Raw genomic sequence first — 6,095 nt, 5'->3', positions numbered from 1 at the left:
TTCGATGACCTTTTCTAACTACGATGCCCAACCATCTAGAACCACTAACCTAGACTCGATCCACTAGACTCGACTGATTTTTAAAGCTTTTTGTATAACTGTTTAAATTCATGTTAATTGTAATTTTTAGGACTCTCTATATGTCCTAACTAATGCAAGTTGATTAGCCTTAAGCTAATGCAGGTGGGTCCTATAACCTATGTGTATCTAGGCTGTGCAACCTAATAAAAATCATGGGCAGAGTATATGCTTCCTAGTCTAGCCATCGGTTCGACTAAATGTCTAATCGATCGACTCGAGGCCTCCTAACTCTAGGGACACTCACATGACAGGACACACCATATCAAACAAATCAGGACAGACTCTTAACTCTAAAACAAACCAAACGGCTAGGACAGACTCCTAACTCTAGGGGAAGATCTCTTTGAAAAAGGTTTTGAAGAAGTTTTTGCATTTTTGGAAGGTTTGACAAATTTATTTTTAAAGGTTTGGCTGGACTTGGGATAAAGATCCCAAGCTGCACTACGTACCTCGTGAAAGAAGATCAAGCCAACGTAGTTCGAAAATGAACTCTCCTAATCACTACTTCTAAAACACTCAACACTTTAGGCTTTTTTAAGGTTTTTCAAATATTTTTGATGTTTTAAAATTTTAATGTTTTTGAGTTTTAAATGTATTCAATTTTTTTTGGTTTTTAAAGATGTTTTAAATGCTTTTGGAGTTCGAATTTCTGATGTTTTTTTAGATTTTTAATTTCTGATTTCACCCTTTTGGTCAAAGACCTAAGGGAACATACAAAGCAAATCCCTAGGGCTAAACCCTAGGGCAAATAGGAGAAACCCCTAAACATGGCAAACTAATGATCAAAGATAAAGAACTGATCTAAGATCCTACAAGGTAAAGCTCTAATGAGACTGTGCTAGTCCCTAACAAATAAGAGCGATGACAACACTAAGGAGAAGCTCCTAAAAATAACTAAAGAAATGGGGGAAAGGAGTCAAAGATTCTCTAATACCACTATCAAAGAACGAGCGAGTCAAAGACTCTCTGATGAAGACAAATGAGTCAAAGACTCCCTAATAATACTACCTAAAGGAGGAATGAGTCAAGGACTCTCTAATAACAACATAAAAGAGGACAAACGAGTCAAAGACTCTCCACTAACACTATCAAAAGAAAGAAGGGCAAATGAGTTAAAGACTCGCTAGAGGGAGCCGCTCTAACATAAGGCTGGATAAGCCTCCTAAAAGGGGAACTCCTTAAAATGAGACAAGAGTTGTCTCCAAATAGGACTCTATAAATGAGGCAAGGCATGCCTCCTATACACACAAAGGATGTAAACAAGAGTGCTAGACTACTATCAGACCGAAATGGTCCTCTACTAGCAGGAGGGACAAGTTGGGGAGGTTCTATAAATGAGGCACTGTATGCCTCCTATGGGGGACTCTTCTAATGAGACGAAGGTTGACTCCCTAAAGGGGGAGGCTCTAAGCAAAGAAACTTATCCCCAGGGGAAAGCTGCCTAGCGAGACAAATCATGTCTCCTAAAACAGAGGGATTAAATAATAAGGGTGTCTAAAAGACTAAACAAGTCTACTAGTTGAAAGAAGGGAGTGCTACTCAGACTAAGCAAGTCCCCTAAAATAATGGGCTTGGGCTAGCGCCTTCATCGCCCTGCAATGAAGGAACGAAAGTCTAAAACTTCTACAATAGCTACCCCATTTAAAACAAGCTAAATATTAAGTATCATAATATAATACTTATATAATGCATAACACTAGAGAACATGTAACAGATCAAATACTACAAATCACAATATTAAGATGATTTCCATCTTTCTCAAGGGACAATTAGCAAAAATACATAATTACTATAGAATTTTTTTATGTAGAGAGCATGCAATACTAATACAAAAGATTTCGAAGTTATAAAGCATAGCATGTACAGGCATACCAATGACTATCGGAATAGACAAAATAGAATAAGATAGACAACCTATGATATACAGTGAATAATTCAACTCAATCCAAATTGCAATTATAAAAACCTATAAAATGTAGGACAGCAGCTATGCAACAGATATGTACTTTTTCAAATCAACCTAAAATCACAATTATACAACAAAAGACCAATGGACAACAGTTATGCACACTTTAGCCCAAACAAAATGACAACAATAGAGCAGGCAACCTATGGGACAATAGCTATGCATTGCAGGACAGCAATCATATAGTTCTTAATACAACTAAAATGACAACAATAGAGCTAACAACCTATAGGATAGCAGCTATGCATTGCAAGACAATAGTCATATACTTTTTTAACCCAACTAAAAAGACAACAATATAGCTGACAACCTATAGGACAGCAATGATGTGCTTTCGAGTCAAGTAAAAATCACAAATGTGAATACATAATCAGTGTAACAGCAATGGGACAGCAGTGATCAAGTAATAATTACAAATACGATCGTATACCCTATGGGACAGCAGTTATAGATTAATGGGCAGCAGATATGTCCCCTTTTGGTTCAACCAAACTCACAATTATAAAGTATAGCAATTATAGGACAGCAGACATGTAAAAATCACAAATGCGATCATATAACCTATGGGACAGATTTGTGCCAAAATCTGGGGCTAAACGATGGACAAAATTGTGTGCATGAACCTGTGCCAAACAGAGACAGACTTGTGTACGTGCACTGTGTTAAACAGGGACAGATCACTGTGCATGAATTCGTGCTAAACAAAGACAGATTTGTGTGCATGCACTGTGTAAACAGGGACATATTTCTGAGCATGAATTCGTGCTAAACAGAGACAAATTTGTGTATTTGAGCCATACAAAACAGGGGCTGACTTCAGCCATCATACAAAAATTACCTCAATTTGCATCATCCAATGAACTCAAAATTATGAACAGGCCCTAATGAGAATCAGATTCTATAAATTTCAACTATAATTCCAAAGACCTTATAATCCATTCAGGCTGGACTTCAAAATGAGCAAGTGAACACAGAGCTAAAAAAAAAAATATGATTATCATATACCATAGTACCCATCATTTTCAACCTATGCAAAGAGATAAAACATCTATGATAACCATTTGGCATGCGAGAGCAGTTAAGTAACGAAAACAACCACTATTACCTCAATCAAGTGAAACTACCTTGGTGTATTGATCAGTCTATCTAATGAAATCTTGGAGCATTTTTAACACTGATTCTCATTCTAATAGAAACCAGAACTACAAAACATGAGTGCTCACAATAACAGTCGCCTTCAAAATTTGTGATTACACCCAGAAGAAATCCAAACAGAGGCCCTGTTTCAACTAAAATGTTCAGATCAAATAGAAATTATCCTAAACAAAATAACCATCTCTTCTCAGGTATTTACAAAAAATCCATGATGATAAATAAATCAAGGTATCTGAAAATCAGTCATACTCACATTAAACAACAGGAGACTAGCACTTATTTCTTGAGGAATAATATCATCAGGTGCATTGATAACATAATAACTATGCATTTGACACCAGTAATGTGAAAACTTTTCATATGCAGAAAACCTTAGTGAAAAAGATACTAGCATTTCTATCATCAGTGACTGCCTTTCTTAAAAACGGGGCAAAACCGCCAAAGAAATCTCAGAATTCTCTAGTCCTAGCATCAACCATTAATTTCCCATCTTCAACAGTAACTATCTCATATTTCCCATCACTTCTTTAATGAAATAATTCCCTTATACTCACACTGTGGCCTGAAAGTGTGCCACTACTAATATGTACAGTGTTACTAGTGATAAGGTGAACACTATTATTCTAGCAATCTTTTATAAGCATACTCGAAGGGGAACCATGAGATGGTCAATCCTAGACAATAATATTACACGATTATGAATTTTGAGTGTAGAAAAGAATGACTAGAGAATAGCTTTGATAATCAAAGTAATTTTATCATGTCAAAACTAGAATAAAGCTAGCCATCAACAGGACATCACTTCCACATTATTACAGGTTCACCAAATAAAGATTAATATAAATTATGAGATGATTGTCATAAACCCCTGATAAAATTACAACAGAATGCTGCCAAACGATCATGGAAGAAAATCTGCCTCTCATACATACAACTCACAGTCATAAAACCAAAAACTGGATTGAAGATTCTACTATAGTCAATCCCTCCCATTAACCGAGAGCTCAATCCCTTCCACTTCTTATAAATATTGATAGTTAATCATCAGATAAGACCAGAATTAAATTATCAAAACTCAAGTGAAACCGTTTATATATGAAGAATAATTTATAACGAATCATCACCACACATCAAGATATAAAAATAAAATAAAAATAAATAAATAAAAACAAAATCAGACATAGTAGGGGGAAAAGAAAGAAACATTACTTCTTAGGATAATTTCAGAATACCTTCAGATCTTCACTTTTTCTTAGAATCTTAACTCTGATCTTGCTTCTTGCTCGGAATTGTAAAAAATTGGGTTAAGAATAACCAGATCTGATCTCTTATGAAGATCCTCACCTCCTTCCTTTTAGCGAGGGCTTGAAAACAAGATCTTAGGTTTTGAAATTAACAGATCTGAGATCTAAAGCTACAAACTAAGGTTTCCGAAGAAGCAGACGACAGACCTGAAGTTTAGGGTTTAGAAATTTGATTTAGGGTTTGGATCAGAAAATATAGGTTTAATGAAGATCGGAACCTAGAACAACGACCAAAATCCGATTAAATTCTAGTCAGAGAAGAAGAAGAAGAAGGAGCTAAGGTAGATCTTGACCGGAGATAAAGATCGAAGAAGGGATCTAATTGTCGGATTCTGGCAAGACATGCCGGAGAAGATGATCGGATGGTAGAAGCTTTCTCACAAATCCTCTCTTTTCTCTGAGAAAAAGAAAAAATGAGATCTATACAAACTTGAGAATAGAAATCAACCGGAATAAAATCGGGATCTGGCCGGAAATGCTCAGATCTCGATCGGAAAAGATGAATAAACGAAAAAACAAGCTTTGAGATCTGGATTTCTCTCTCTCTCTCTCTCTCTCTCTCTCTCTCTCTCTCTCTCTCTCTCTTTCTGCTTCAGATCGGAGGTTGGATCTCCGACAACGATCGGAGAAAATGATCGGCGAGAGAAGAAGATGAAAAGGGAAAAACCCAAATCTCGCTCTCTTTTCTCGCTCTCTCTTTTCTCTGCTTCGAACGAGAATGAACAGTGCCTCCTTTGATTTTTTTTTTGGCTTATATACAGAAAACACGGCTATTGATATTAGCACTCCCCATTTTGATGGGCGCACGACTTTTGATAAGCGCGCGAAAAGGCTACGACAAGAGCATTTTAATTCACCCCCCTTTGCATATAAATGATATCTTTACCTCCTTTTCCCCCATGGACAGCCCCCTTTTCAAATGAATCACCCTCCTTTTGGTCTGTACCGCGCACCTTCTCTCGGCTCGTTCACTGAGCAAACGCGCTCAAATCTCGACGAAATTTTACGGAGACCTATGGGAGACCTTAAGCTACCTCAGGGTTCAATTTGGGACCCCAGCTCACTGATTTGACGAGGCTTGGCACAAGCAATGCGAACCCGGGTCCGGTCAAAATGGGGTGTCTACACCACCTCACGGATCTCCACCATCTCTGCAACTCCCAAAATCCAAACCTATCCCCTGTTCTCTGCAAAACCCACATGAAAACCATCCAAACCCTCTTCATTTCGTTTTTCACCCCAACTCCGACCATCTTCCCACCCCATCTCCGATCCAACCCAGCAACTACCGAGATTACCTTCATCGATTCCGGCAATTTTGCCGGAATCCGACCGTTTCCTCTCCTCTGATCTCGGATCTTTCATCATCGTCATCGTTGTTATTGCATTCAACCCAAGAGAGGTTCTGTGCATGCATTGCGTCCTCGCGGCGCGGGGATCGTCTCCGGATTGGCAACTTTGTGCGGCACCGGCAATGGAAAATTAAAGAGTAACTAGCCCAACTCGGGTAATTTCTCATCCTCTTAGGCATTTTGGTCTTATGATCTCTGAAAATTCTTTTGGCTTATTTCTCGAAATTCAGTTCTCAG

This window comes from Tasmannia lanceolata, unplaced genomic scaffold, assembly GCF_043159265.1.
Source record: "Tasmannia lanceolata isolate RefF3 unplaced genomic scaffold, GAP_Taslan_0.1 ptg000002l, whole genome shotgun sequence".
NCBI lineage: Eukaryota > Viridiplantae > Streptophyta > Magnoliopsida > Canellales > Winteraceae > Tasmannia > Tasmannia lanceolata.
This window is presented reverse-complemented; position numbering follows the sequence as displayed.